Raw genomic sequence first — 14,292 nt, 5'->3', positions numbered from 1 at the left:
TACAAGGTGATGAAACGGTGAAAATTTGCTTCGAGTCGGCTCTGTCCCTCAATGATCTGGTGAAGCTGGCCATGAATCTCATGCTGCTCCCGACGCACAGCCTGAACCTCTCCCTCAATCCTCCACAGTCTCATGTTGAAGTCAGGTAATGATATAGTGCTGGGGTGGGGACAAGCGCCTCCTAGGGCTCGACTCAGGTGCTTTGTCCGTCATTGACTAGACTCACCAAAGTTCTCGGTGATGTGTGGGTCTCACCACTGCGATGCTCGCTCACCACCAAGCTAATCGCTTGTACGTGGGCCTTCTCGAGGGGTGTTGTACCTCCTACAACATTCATAACTTATGTTTGCTTAAATAAACCCATTCCATGGCTTAATCTAGTCACATAGGGCCCAGCAAATATAGATCCCAATCTGGTATACAAGCCCTGGTGAAGAAATGCATCGTGATAAGGTGGCCAAGGTGAGTAGGGCACCGCTCAAGATGCCACACATCGTAAATATCAGCTTGAGTGACCACCCCTCTGCTATCGGCCCGCCCCAAATAGAACGAGCAATCAAAGTATGAATGAATGCAGTGCCGGGTCCGTGATAAGTGTTAGCGATATGAACGCCAAGCCGCTCATTCCTTATGTTGAGCATTACTTTTTCTCGTGTTTTTACACTAATATGTGTGTTTTTATGTTACTGCAGTGTAGGGTTGTGAGGCAAAGTATGAAGGAAAGAAGCCAATGTGGATTACAATGCACCGATTTTGGAGGAAATCTTGCTAAGGTTCAAACGCGAAGACATAGGTCGACGTGAGATGCTAGAGTCCGTGCAACCTCCCTCATATTCGAGTTTGGCTCATCCATTTGAGGGGCACAAAGGCGCTCACACTCGAGCATCTCGACTTATGCATATAGAACAAGAGCTCCACCAACTCTGCCTATCTTGAAGAAGCAAGTGATCCACGGCACGGAATGTGTGCCCGCTTATGGATCGGCATGAAAGTATTGATTCGTGAAGTTATTCAGTCGGATATCAGAAAGCGTAGCAATCGCAGTAGAAGAACGTAGGAGCATCGTGAGTAGACTCGCTCACGACTCGATCGAGAAAACAGGAGTAGAATCCACATCGGCATGTGGAAATTATCCACGCCTGTGAGGGCCTCGACATGGGCGTGAAGCATCCACGCCCGTAGTCATCCCGATTCCAGCTCTATTTTAAAGTCGAATCAACCCCGATTTTATTATTCTTTTCTCCATCTTTTCCCAAACTTGAGAGAGGGCTTCGGCTAGGGTTTTCAGGAGTATTGGCCAAGGTTTTAGAGAGGTTCCGTTGAGGCGTATCCTATACTGGACGAGGGAATCCTTGGACGACGAGTAGAGGACTTTCCATAAGATAATTGACACGACTATCGAGGGGGTTTCTTTATGGATTCATTGCTTTTACATTCTATTTATTTGATTGTACTTAGCTCCATGGAGAGCTAAACCCCTAGTGGGTACTTGGGTATTTGTGAACCCTAGGATGTATTCGTTTCTTTGAATCTCTTTATTATGCTTTCAATAAATTGATGTTGATTATGAGTTCCAACCTTGAATGCTTGTTTGTATGAACATTTCCCCAGAGTGACACTAGGGTTGAGAGTTCTGCTGGTAATCTTGTGAGTGAGTGACACATCATGAGCGTTAGGACACAAACTGATGTTGGAGAGGGTTGAGAGGGTGAGTCGAGAGGCACGTGAGCTGCCCTTCCCTCCGACGTGATAGATTCTACCTCCGTTCCTCGAGTTCTTTACGGCCATAATAGAGTGAATGGTCTAAGGGATGAACTTCCGCTGGGTCTTAGGGACCTTCCACCTGGACCAAAGGGTTAGGTCTATAATTAGGAAGAGATTTATCACTTGTAATCCCTAGAGCTCATTGCAACTCTATACGAAAAGTGCGAGGTTGAGAGGTTATCTAACTCTCCTCCGGGACATGTATAGAGTTAGGCGTAGTTCGACCTTAGATTTGGGACTATGTAATTAAGGATTTCCATGACTCACCATTGCATTGATTATGAAGCATAATAGAGGGTTCTAGCACTTGAAACAATTATCCTAGGCGGAGCATTATCCGAGTACCCCATCTTTATCGATTGCCTTTACCCCATTTCTTTACTTTTTGCCTCTTTACTTGTTGTTTTTATTGTTGAGAATTGAATCATTGTCACACTTATCATCATTGATCTTTCACATAGCTAAGAATCGAATTAAGTATTTTTATTCCCTATTCCCTGTGGATTCGATACCCGCTCACCCGGGACTATTAATTCGACAAACCCGTGCACGTGTGGGATATACGCAATGAGATCTTGTCAAGTTTTTGACGCCGTTGCCGGGGAATAGGTGTTTAGAGATACTTTGTACTTTGTTTTCTTAGCTATTTCACCATACATTCTATTTCATATCTTCTTATTCTATCATCATTCTGATTTGTTTTTCTTTCTTTTTTTTTTGGTTGCAGCTTCAGGTTATGACCCAAGGGAATCCCTCAATATTGATTGAAGGGGATCCCGAGCTTGAACGTACACTTAGAAAAAAGGGAAAGAGCATGTGCAAGGACAGTCTAATCCAAAATTGATTTGGAAGCGTAAGAATCGAAAAACATGGCGTAACGTAATGAGCAAGAACGAACATTATCCGATTATGCCGCACTCTTCAGGTTGGGGGACACAATTGACTATTGTGGGTCCTCCGATTACACCGTAAACTTTGAGTTGAAGCTCGCATTGATCCACATGTTGCAAAAGAAGACGCATAGTTCAATGGTTTGGCTGATGAAGATCCAAACATTCACATAGAGAGCTTTCTCGAGGTGTGTGATATGCTGAAGATAAATGGGGTGATGGATGATGCCATCAAATTGAGAGCCTTCCCATTTTCCCTAAAGGGCAGAGCGAAGCAGTGGCTACACTCGTTACCTAGAGCGTCAATTACGACGTGAGAGGAGATGGTGGAAGCTTTTCTAGCTCGTTATTTCCCTCCCGGAAAATCAGCAAAGCTTAGGAACGAGATCTCATCCTTTGTTCAGTTAATTGAAGAAATGGGGTTAAACTACTACCAATAGAATGCTAGGGAGAAGGAAAAGGTGGCCGGTCTCCATGAGATAGATGCGGTAACTTCATTGGCAGCCCAAATGGAAAATTTGAGTAAGAAGTTAGATCTTCTAACTTCAAATAGAGTGGCGGCTGTGACTAATTGCACTGGGTGTGGTAGAGGATATGCTCCCTCCGATTGCCCGATCTCTATTGGTGATGTTTCTTCGGTGGAGAATGTTGATTATGTAGGTAATGGCATGAGACATCAAGGAAACCCATATAGTAATACCTACAATCTGGGTTGGAATAATCATCCCAATTTCTCATGGAGTAATCAAGGTCCACAAAAGGCCATGGGGCCACCGGTTTCCAACAACAACAACAAGCCCCTCGGTGGAAAAACTGTAGTCTTAGGTTTGGAAACCCGAATGACTGACCTAGAGAAGCACTTCGCTAGATTTGTGCAATCTGCAAATAATAGGTTTGAATCAGTTGAGGCTACACTTCGCAACCACACTGTCTCTTTGCATAACCTTGAAATCAGGTGGGACAAATTGCGAAGTCTCTCTCTGAAAGGCCACATGGAAGCTTGTCGAGCAATACAGAGACCAACCGTAGAGAGCATATGAAGGCGATCACTTTGAGAAATGGTCGTGAGGTTGAAGGTAGGCTTCCGAGTGAGAAGCTAAAAGAACACGCACCCGAGGTTATAAAGGTAGAAAAAGGAACAACCAAAGAGAAAGAGGTGGTAACCCCACCTTTCAAGCCAAGAATCCCTTATCCCTCTAGATTGAAAAATGACCAAGGGGATGAACAGTACAAGAAGTTCCTGAGTTTGTTCAAGCAACTCCACATTAATATTCCTTTTCTTGAGGCATTGGCCCAAATGCCTAAGAATGCGAAGTTCTTGAAAGACTTGTTGACCAACAAAAGGAAGTTGGAGGAGAGTGCTTCAGTGATTTTAGATGCTTCATGCTCGGCGGTATTGTAAAAGAACATGCCGAACAAGAAGAAAGACCCGGGAAGCTTCATCATTCCGTGTAATATTGGCAATCTAGGTGAAGAAATGGCATTGGCGGACTCAGGGGCAAGTATCAACGTCATGCCATACACCTTCTTTAAAAAGCTAGGCTTGGGCGATCCTAGGCCTACTCAGATGACTTTGCAACTAGCGGACCGAACAGTGCGACATCCGAGAGGCATCATTGAAGACGTGCTTGTCAAGGTGGACAAGTACATTTTTCCGGTTGACTTTGTAGTGCTAGATGTTGATGAGGATGCGGATGTACCCTTGATACTTGGGAGACCATTCTTACGGACTTCCAAAGCATTGATTGACATGGACGGTGGAGAGCTCACATTGAGAGTTGGAGATGACAAGCTCACATACCGCCTTGCTGAGGGCATGCGGCATTCTCTCCATTTTGATGATACTTTATATTTTTTAGACACTACTGATGAGATTATTGATGAATACATGCAGAAAATGTTCAATCCGGATCCATATGAAGGTTTGTTCGACCAAGAGGAGGGCAATGAAGAAGTAATGATGCTTAGATCGACAGAAGAAGTACCATCTACCCCGGGGATCTTGAAGAAAGTGCTCCAAAAAATGAAGAGGGCTAGGAGATGCCACCAGAAACACTCCAAGGCTGTTGGAGATGTACGTGAACCGAAGAAGTTGGACGTATCATTGTTAGGTGGTCCAAAGCTCGATAATACACCCTCTACTCTCAAGAGACTTTGCACATCATGCTTTCAAGCCATGGGTAAGAGGGCAACTTTCATTCATGAACCCCCGTGAGGTAAGACAAGGTATGTCAAGCTTAGTGACGTAAAACAAGCGCTTCTTGGGAGGCAACCCAAGTGTTTACAGTTTTCTTATTTTTAGTTAGGTTGTTTGCATTAATAGTTTGTTAAGTGTTGGTGTCTTAATTTCTTAGATGCATGTGCTGAGATTTCCTTGTGAACTTTGAATTTTAATCGTGTGTTTTCATGTGGAATTGGCGAAGTTTGGTCATTTGAGCTCTATTTCATGTTTTTCACTGGTAAAATTTACATAATAGAGCAGGCTCTGAGTGTGTAACCATGTTCAGAAATTTTTTGCAGAGCCTGCAGATTTTTCTAAGGCATCCAGTGAAGACACACGGGCGTGTGAAATTTCCGCACGCCCGTGGATTTGTATTGCAAGCTCATCCAGAGAAGGCACAGGGGCGTGCGGCGGCCCCTGTGAATGACCATGCGATTGAGACACACCCATGGGTAATTTCCGCACGGGCGTGTGAATTCCTGCAGAGTTTGGTGAATTTTTCTCCGAGCACAGCAGGGCGTGACTCACCCCCGTGGCGACCTAGGAACCACACACGGCGTGGCTAATTTCCACACGCCCGGCGAAACTCGAGAGGAGTTCTCTCCATCCCGAGAAGACACAGTGGACTGCGGCCGCCTCGAGAGTTGGGCATGGAATCAACCACGCCTGCGGCGGAATTTCCGCACGGGCGTGTATAACACTTGGTATCGGATGTCCAGAGAAGCCATGTAGGGCGCAGGGTTGCCCTCGGGGTCGGATGCACGGGCATGGGTATTTTCCACACGCCCATACGAGAGCAGTCAAAGTCGAAGGAGTGTTTTCCTGAGAGCACAAAGGGGTGTGTGTGAGACCCTGTGACTCTCTTGTAATGAAGCGCACGAGCGTGGGTAAATACCGCACACCCGTGTGGATGCACAGAACATCAAGAGTCGCGATTTCTTTTTAAAGAAGATTAGTTTCTCACCCTCTTCACTTCCTCTATTCATTTGGAAACATTCTCACATCAGTCTCCGACTTCATAGCGCCAATTTGGTAGGATTTTTGCGCGGTTTTCCGGCCAGTCCCTCATTTTCTGATTCCATCTCGTCGTTAAGCCCTATTTATCATCTTCTTTGCCAATTCATGGTTTCCATCGATTAATCAGGTTAATAATGCTTCATTTCTTCAATTGGAAAGATGATTTATGTTTAGAATGAAGTTAGAAGTATTTTTACGTTGTATTTTTGGATTTTTGAAACGCGGCCGTGCAGTTTTCATGCCACGTGGTTCCACACGGGCGTGCGGAAATTCCACACGACCGTGTGGATTTCTGCAGCATTATTTTATCAACTTGTTTAATCGATTTCATTTCAAGTTTTCCAGATTATGGCTCCTCGATCGAAGAAGCAAGCTAATAAGAGGCGGCATGAGTCAACCCCTGAACCTGCGGGCATGAGGTTTGTGATTCTAGAGCATCAAGTTCGCTATGAGCGCTTGTCGAGACTCTGGTTCGGACAGACTCGATTCCTGGACACGACTATAGTACGGGATTTACAGCAGGGAGATGAATTCCCTGATGAGGTAGAGGATCTCGTTTCAGTAGGTGGTTGGCGGCAGTTATTGACGATTAGAGAGCCAGCCATCCGAGAGTTTGCACTGGAGGTACTATCATCATTCAAATTTGACAGATCTTATGCAAGCTTTGACAGTTTGGACACCATTCAGTTCAGAGTATTTGGACACCACCATACCTTGAGCGTCACTCAGTTTTCAGTACGACTTGGCTTGTATGAGTAGGCATTCACAGAGACAGAGGAGTACGCTCAGTTACCGACTGATTATCCTGGAACCTTGACCCCGCAGAGAGCTTACAGAGTGCTATGTGGTCAAGGTCAGTACGAGCCGGGGGTGTCCAAGGCCACGTGCCTTTCCTGACCTGCATACAGATATTTACATGCCATCATGAGTAGGTTGGTGAATGGCTGTTGTGATAGCACTGGTGTTCTGAGCCGACAGGAATTACTGTATCTGTACTTGATGGTACAGCGCGTACCGATTCACTTAGGGCATATCATGGCAGAGTACATCAGACATCAGGGGCACTATGCTTGACTGGGAGCGATCTTCTCGGGCCCCTACATTACGAGATTAGTGCTAGGCATGGGTCTCTTGGATTCGATTCGTGGGGCTGAGAAGACGAGTATACCTGCTCCCCTGAGCCTAGAGACGATGAGGTCGATGGGCATGGTCCGCAGGGTTCGGACAGGGGTTTTTGCTTTAGTGCTACCAGCTCCAGAGATAGCCGAGGATGAGGGTGATGAAGCTGGGGCATCTCAACCCGCTCCCGAGCCTCAGCCAAGCCCGATGGAGACTGAGGCACCTCCAGTGGCAGAGGAACCACCCCCCGTGGGTATATTTTCAGCATCTCGAGCTTATGATCGCTATAAGAGGATCGAGAGCGCTTTGGGGGTGATACGGACTGAGGTAGCTGAGGCTCGAGCCAAGATTGCAGAGATTAGGGATACGCAGGCCACCCAGTACACAGAGTTCATGGCACGTTTTGACCTATTACAGTAGATCTTAGAGTGCGACGTCGCATCATCATTTGTCTTGCGGCCGAGGACTCCTCAGGCCCCCTCAGTTCCTCCGGCACCCTCATCCCCTACCCCGGCACCGGTTGACCCACCATGTGCATCTTCACCAGCAGCAGCAGCAGCACCTGAGCCCGAGCGTGACACCGACATTTGATTTTTAGTTCTTTTTCTTTTATGCATTTTATTTTATCCTTGTTCACTCAAAAAGGGTTCTCCTTCTGAGTTTATTTTCATTTTGCATCTCGAGTTATATTCATTGTCTATCTTTTATATATACTCGAGATATTTTGTTTTTATTAAGCTTCACTGAACCCCCTCGTTTATGCGTGCAGATGGTCTTGTCTTCTTGGGAATTGAGACTTAGTCATGGGCATGGCCAAGGTTCTTAGGCACTTAGCCGTGTGAGCTTCACAACCCGTCGGAACACTACCCCTATGGAATTAGCTTCATCAAACGCAACACTAGGAGTCAGGGGAGTATTGTTTTGATTACTTCTCCCACATTTCCTTTTGAACGATATATATTTTGAGTGAGCTTGCATGTGTACATTGGGGACAATGTACAACTTAAGTGTGGGGGGGAGTTTCATAGTGCACACATTCTTTTCTATTGTTCTTGATTGATATATGCTCACATAACCAATGGCGGTTCACCTTAGTTGCTAGGACTGTATTCTTGAGTTTAAGAGAATTTCTAACATTGAATGTTTTCATGCTTTAGTTCTTGCTTGAATTTCTAGGAATTTTTGCCAGATTTACACTTAGTGCACTACTCACTCTTTAAACTCATTTGGAAACTCATGTTCGATGTTAAAGGGACTAGTTATAGTTGTTTCCTGTGTTAAATTCTGAAAAAAAAAGAGTTTTATTGTTCATTTGTGCTTGTTGGGTGGAAAAGGGTACCACCTATGAAGTATGAAGCTACTCTCATAAGTCGGATACTAGCTATGCCCTAATGAGAGAAAGAGCTATCTCATAGGATGAGTGAAAGCTACCACTCTGGTAGAAAGAGCTACCATCTCGAAAGTGTGAAAGCCATCTTAGCGGCCGCTTTAGAGAAGGCTACCTTAGAGGATGTGTGAAGCTACTACCATCTTTGAAATTGCTGTCACCATTGTAGATAAATAAGTCCCTTGTACTTAGAACTTTGAGGAGTATACTTTGGGTTGACTTGAGTAAGTTCACACACATACACGATTTCGGGTTTTGTTTCCTTTATGATTCAAGTTTTTAGCTAGAGCATTGATTTTTTCGTATTTAGTGTTGAAATTTCCCTCACTTGTAGAATGCTCTCTTTGTATATTTTGGTGAACCTAAGGCCAAGCACTTTCAATATTTTCTTCATTGATGCACATAACGTTTTAATTTTTCTTGAGGACAAGCAAAAGCTTAAGTGTGGGGGAGTTTGATAAGTGCTTGTGCGATATGAATGCTGAGCTGCTCATTCCTTATGTTGAGCATTACTTTTCTCGGGTTTTTTTACACTAATATGTGTGTTTTTATGTTACTGCATGCGTGTAGGGTTGTGAGGCCAAGTATGAAGGAAAGAAGCCAATGTGGGATTACAATGCACCGAGTTTGGAAGAAATCTTGCTAAGGTTCAAACGCGAAGACTTGGGTCGATGTGAGATGCTAGAGTGTGTGCCAACCTCCTTGTATTCGACTTTGGCACATCTATTTGGAGGGGCACAAAGGCAGTCACACTCGAGCATTCCGACTTATGCATATAGAACAAGAGCTCCACCAACTTGCCTATCATTAAAGAAGCAAGTGATCCACGATGTGAACGTGTACCCGTTTGTGTTACTACGATGAAAATATGGAGGTAGAATCTATCACGTCGGAGGGGAAAGGGGACGCTCCTGTACCTCTCGACTCAATCTCTCAATCCTCTCCAACCTAGCTTTGTCTAACCCTCGTGGTGTGTCACTCACTCACAAGGTTACCAACAAGAACTCTCAACCCTAGTGTCACTCAAGGGGAAATGTTCATACAATCAAGCATTCAAGGTTGGAACTCACAATAAACATTAATTTATTGAAAGCATAATAAAGAAGTTCAATGAAACGAATACATCCTAGGGTTCACAATCAACCAAGTACCCACTAGGGGTTTAGCTCTCCATTGAGCTAAGTACAATCAAAGAAATCGAATGTAAAAGCAATGGATCCATAAAGAAACCCCCTCGATGGTCGTGTCGATGGTCTTGTGGAAAGTCCTCTACTGTCGTCCAAGGATTCCTTCATCCGGGTATAGGATACGCCTCGATCAAGCTCCCTACCAACCTTCTTCCTAATGGAATCACGATGTCGGAGCCGTAGAACCTCTCCAAAAACCTTGGCCAATACCCTCGAAACCCTAGCCGAAACCCTCTCGCAAGTTGGGGAAAAGATGGAGAAAAGAATACCAAAATCGGGGCTGAATCGGCTTTAAATATGGCTGGAATCGGGTAACTCCACGGGCGTGGACGAAACACGCGCCCGTTCGGAATTTCCACACGGGCGTGGATAATTTCCACACACCCGTGTGGATTCATATCGGACAAGCACTTATCAAACTCCCCCACACTTAAGCTTTTGCTTGTCCTCAAGCAAAAATTAAAACATTCTGTGCATCAATGAAGAAAATATTGAAAGTGTTTGGCCTTAGGGTTCACCAAAAGTATACAAAGATAGCATTCTACAAGTAAGGAAAAATTTCAACACTAAATATGAAAAAAATCAATGCTCTAGCTAAAAAAACTTGAATCAAAAAGGATAACAAACCCGACTTCGTGTAAGTGTGTGAACTCACTCAAAAACACCCCGATAAGTGCTTAGTGCGATATGAATGCGTGCGCTCACTCCTTATGTTGAGCATTACTTTTCTCAGTTTTTTACATTAATATGTGTGTTTTTATGTTACTTTTATGCAGGTAGGGTTGTGAGGCCGAGTATGAAGGAAATGGGCCAATGTGGATCATAATGCACCTATTTTTTGAGGAGATCTTGCTAAGGTTCAAACGCGAAAACATAGGACAGGTGTGAGATGATAGAGTGTGTGCCAACCTCCTCGCATTCGAGTGAGTACATCCATTTGGAGGGGCACAAAGACAGGCAAACTCGAGCATTCCATCTTATGCATACAAGAACAAGAACCCCACCAACATATATATCATTGAAGAAGCAAGTGATTCACGACGTGAACGTGTGCCCGTTTGCGTTACTGTAGCAGCACTGTTCAAAGCCGGTCGAGAAATCAGAGAGACAGAGAATCCACACGGGCATGTGGAAATTATCAACGCCCGTGTGGAAATTCTGCACGGGCTCGTGTACCGTCCACGCCCGGGTGGAGTTGCCCGATTCGACTCTCTATTTATAGCCGATTCAGCCCCGATTTTGGTATTCTTTTCTCCATCTTTTTCCCCAACTTGCGAGAGGGCTTCGCTAGGGGTTTCGAGGGGTATTGGCCAAGGTTTTGGAGAGGTTCTATGGCTTCGACATCATGATTCCATTAGGAAGAAGGTTGGTATGGGAGCTTCGATCGAGGCGTATCCTATACCGGACGAAGGAATCCTTGGACGATGAGTAGAGGACTTTCCACAAGACCATCGACCACGACCATCGAGGGGGTTTCTTTTATGGATTTATTGCTTTTTACATTCAATTTCTTTGATTGTACTTAGCTCCATGGAGAGCTAAACCCTAGTGGGTACTTGGGTGATTGTGAACCCTAGGATGTATTCGTTTCTTGAACTTCTTTATTATGCTTTCAATAAATTAATGTTTATTGTGAGTTCCAATCTTGAATGCTTGATTGTATGAACATTTCTCCTAGAGTGACACTAGGGTTGAGAGTTCTTGTTGGTAACCTTGTGAGTGAGTGACACACCACGAGCGTTAGACAAAGCTAGGTTGGAGAGGGTTGAGAGGGTGAGTCGAGAGGTACAGGAGCGTCCCCTTTCCCCTCCGACGTGATAGATTCTACCTCCACTCCTCGAGTTCTTTGCAGCCATAATAGAGTGAATGGTCTAAGGGATGAACCTACGCGTGCAATGCAGTGAAGCGTTGAGGTGATCTTAGTATCTAGGGCTTAATTGTGGCTAGGGACCTTTCGCCTAGACCTAAGGGTTAGGTCTAAATCTAGGAAGAGATTTATCACTTGGAATTGCTAGAGCTCATTGCAACTCTATGCGAGTGCGAGGTGTTGAGATTGTTCAATTTGTCCTCCGGGACATGTATAGAGTTAGGCATAGTTGACCTTAGATTTGGGACTATGTATGTAAGGATTTCCATGACTCACCGTTGCATTGATTAGGAAGCATAATAGAGAGTTCTTGCACTTGAAGCGATTATCCTAGGTGAAACATCATCCGAGTACCCCATCTTTATCGATTGCCTTGCCTCCTCCTTACTTTTCCTCTCTTACTTGTTGCTTTTAATTTCTGAGAATTGAATCAATTCCACACTTATCATTGTTGATACTCCACATAGCTAAGAATCGAATTAAGTGTCTTTACTCCCTACTCACTGTGGATTCGACGCCGCTCACCCGGGATTATTACTTCGACAAGCCCGTGCACATGTGGGATATAAGCAAGGGGAACTTGTCAAGTTTTTGGCGCCGTCGCTGGGGAGTTAGGCATTTAGAGATACTTTGCACTTTGTTTTCTTACCTATTTCACTACACATTCTATTTCATATCTTCTTATTCTATCATCATTCTGATTTTCTTTTTCTTTACTTTTAGTGCAGCTCCAGGTTATGACCCGAGGGAATCCATCAATATTGATTGAAGGAGACCCTGAGCTTGAACGTACACTTCGAAGGAAAGGGAAAGAACCTGTACAAGAACAGCCTAATCCAGATGATTTTGAAGTAGAAGGATTTGACAACATGGCAGAATAAAATAAGCAAAAACGAACACTATCCGATTATGCCAGACCTTTAGTGTTGGGGACACAATCGAGTATTGTGCGTCCCCCAATTATAGCTCAGAATTTTGAGCTAAAGCTGGCATTCATCCATATGCTGCAGCAGTTCGCACAATTAAACGGTTTGGCCAATGAGGATCCAAACAGTCACATAGAGAGCTTCCTCGAGGTGTGTGACATGCTGAAGATAAATGGTGTGATGGATGATGCCATCAAGTTGAGAGCCTTCCCATTTTCCTTAAAAGGGAAAGCGAAGAAGTGGCTACACTCATTACCTAGAGCATCAATCACTACATGGGAGAAGATGGTAGAAGCTTTTCTAGCCCGTTATTTCCCTCCCAGAAAATCAGCAAAGCTTAGGAATGAGATCTTATCCTTTATGCAGTTGGAATTGGAGTCTCTATTCGAGATATGGGAAAGCTTCAAGGAACTCCTGCGCAAGTGTCAGCAACACGGATTCCCGGAGTGGATGATTGTTCAAACCTTCTACAATGGTTTTAACCCGAGTACAAGGCAACTCTTGGATACGGCGGCAGGGGATACCTTAGGTAGCAAAACCCCCGACGAGGCTCATCAATTGATTGAGGAAATGGGGTTAAATAGTTACCAGTGGAACGCTAGGGAAAAGAAAAAAGTGGTCGGTCTCCATGAAATTGACGCGGTAACTTTATTGGCGGCCTAAGTGGAGAGTTTGAGTAAGAAGCTAGATCTTATAGCTTCGAATAGAGTTGCGGCCATGACCAATTGCACCGGTTGTGGTGGAGGACATGCTCCCTCTGATTGCCCAATCATCATTGGTGATGTTTCTTCAGTTGAGAATGTCAACTTTGTAGGTAATGGAATGAGACCTCAAGGGAATCCATACAGCAACACCTACAATTTAGGTTGGAAGAATCATCCCAAATTTTCATGGAGTAATCAAGGACCACAGAAGACTATGGGGCCATCGGGGTTCCAACAACAACAACAAGCCCCTCAAGTGGAAAACAGAATTTCAGGCTTGGAAACCCGAATAACGGATTTGGAGAAGCACTTGGCTAGATTTGTTCAATCGGCAAATACAAGGTTTGAATCAGTCGAGGCTACACTTCGCAATCACACCGCCTCCTTGCACAATCTTGAAAATCAAGTGGGGCAAATTGCGAAATCTCTTTCCGAAAGGCCACATGGAAGTTTACCAAGCAACACGGAAACCAACCCTAGAGAACATGTGAAGGCGATAACTTTGAGAAGTGGTCGTGAGGTTGAAGGGAGGCTTCCGAGTGAGAAGCTGAAAGAACACGCATCCAAGGTCGTAGAGGTTGAGAAGGGAGCAAACAAAGAGAAAGAGGTGGCACCCCCATCTTTCATACCAAGAATCCCTTATCCCTCTAGATTGAAGAATGACCAAGGGGATGAACAGATAAGAAGTTCTCGAGTTTGTTCAAGCAACTCCACATCAACATTCCTTTTGTTGAGGCTTTGGCTCAAATGCCTAAGTATTCAAGTTCCCCGAAAGACCTATTGACCAACAAGAGGAAAATTGGAGGAGAGTGCTTCAGTGGTGCTTGATGCTTCATGCTCGGCGGTGTTGCAAAAAGAACATGCTCGAACAAGAAGAAGGATCCGGGAAGCTTCATTATTCCGTGTAACATCGGCAACTTAGGTGAGGAAATGGCATTGGCGTATTGTGGGAAAGTATCAACGTCATGCCATATACTTTCTTCCCAAAGCTAGGCTTGGGTGAGCCTAGGCCTACTCGGATGACTTTACAATTGGTGGACCGAATGGTACGACATCCGAGAGGCATCATTGAAGACGTGCTTGTCAAGATGGACAAGTACATTTTTCCGGTTGACTTTGTAGTGCTAGATGTCGATGAGGATGCAGATGTACCCTTGATACTTAGGGGACCATTCTTGCAGACTTCCAAAGCATTGATTGACATGGACGG

At 44.7% G+C, this 14,292-nt stretch overlaps 1 non-coding gene across 1 annotated transcript; it reads right to left on the bottom strand.

Moving 5' to 3' along the window:
* Positions 1 to 12,711: 12,711 nt before the first annotated feature.
* LOC120253453 lies at positions 12,712 to 12,818 on the bottom strand. The gene has a single exon (XR_005534272.1). It is a non-coding gene; the product is annotated as a small nucleolar RNA R71 (small nucleolar RNA).
* Positions 12,819 to 14,292: the final 1,474 nt, after the last annotated feature.

This window comes from Dioscorea cayenensis, unplaced genomic scaffold, assembly GCF_009730915.1.
Source record: "Dioscorea cayenensis subsp. rotundata cultivar TDr96_F1 unplaced genomic scaffold, TDr96_F1_v2_PseudoChromosome.rev07_lg8_w22 25.fasta BLBR01000083.1, whole genome shotgun sequence".
Taxonomy (NCBI): Eukaryota; Viridiplantae; Streptophyta; class Magnoliopsida; order Dioscoreales; family Dioscoreaceae; genus Dioscorea; species Dioscorea cayenensis.
This window is presented reverse-complemented; position numbering and strand designations above follow the sequence as displayed.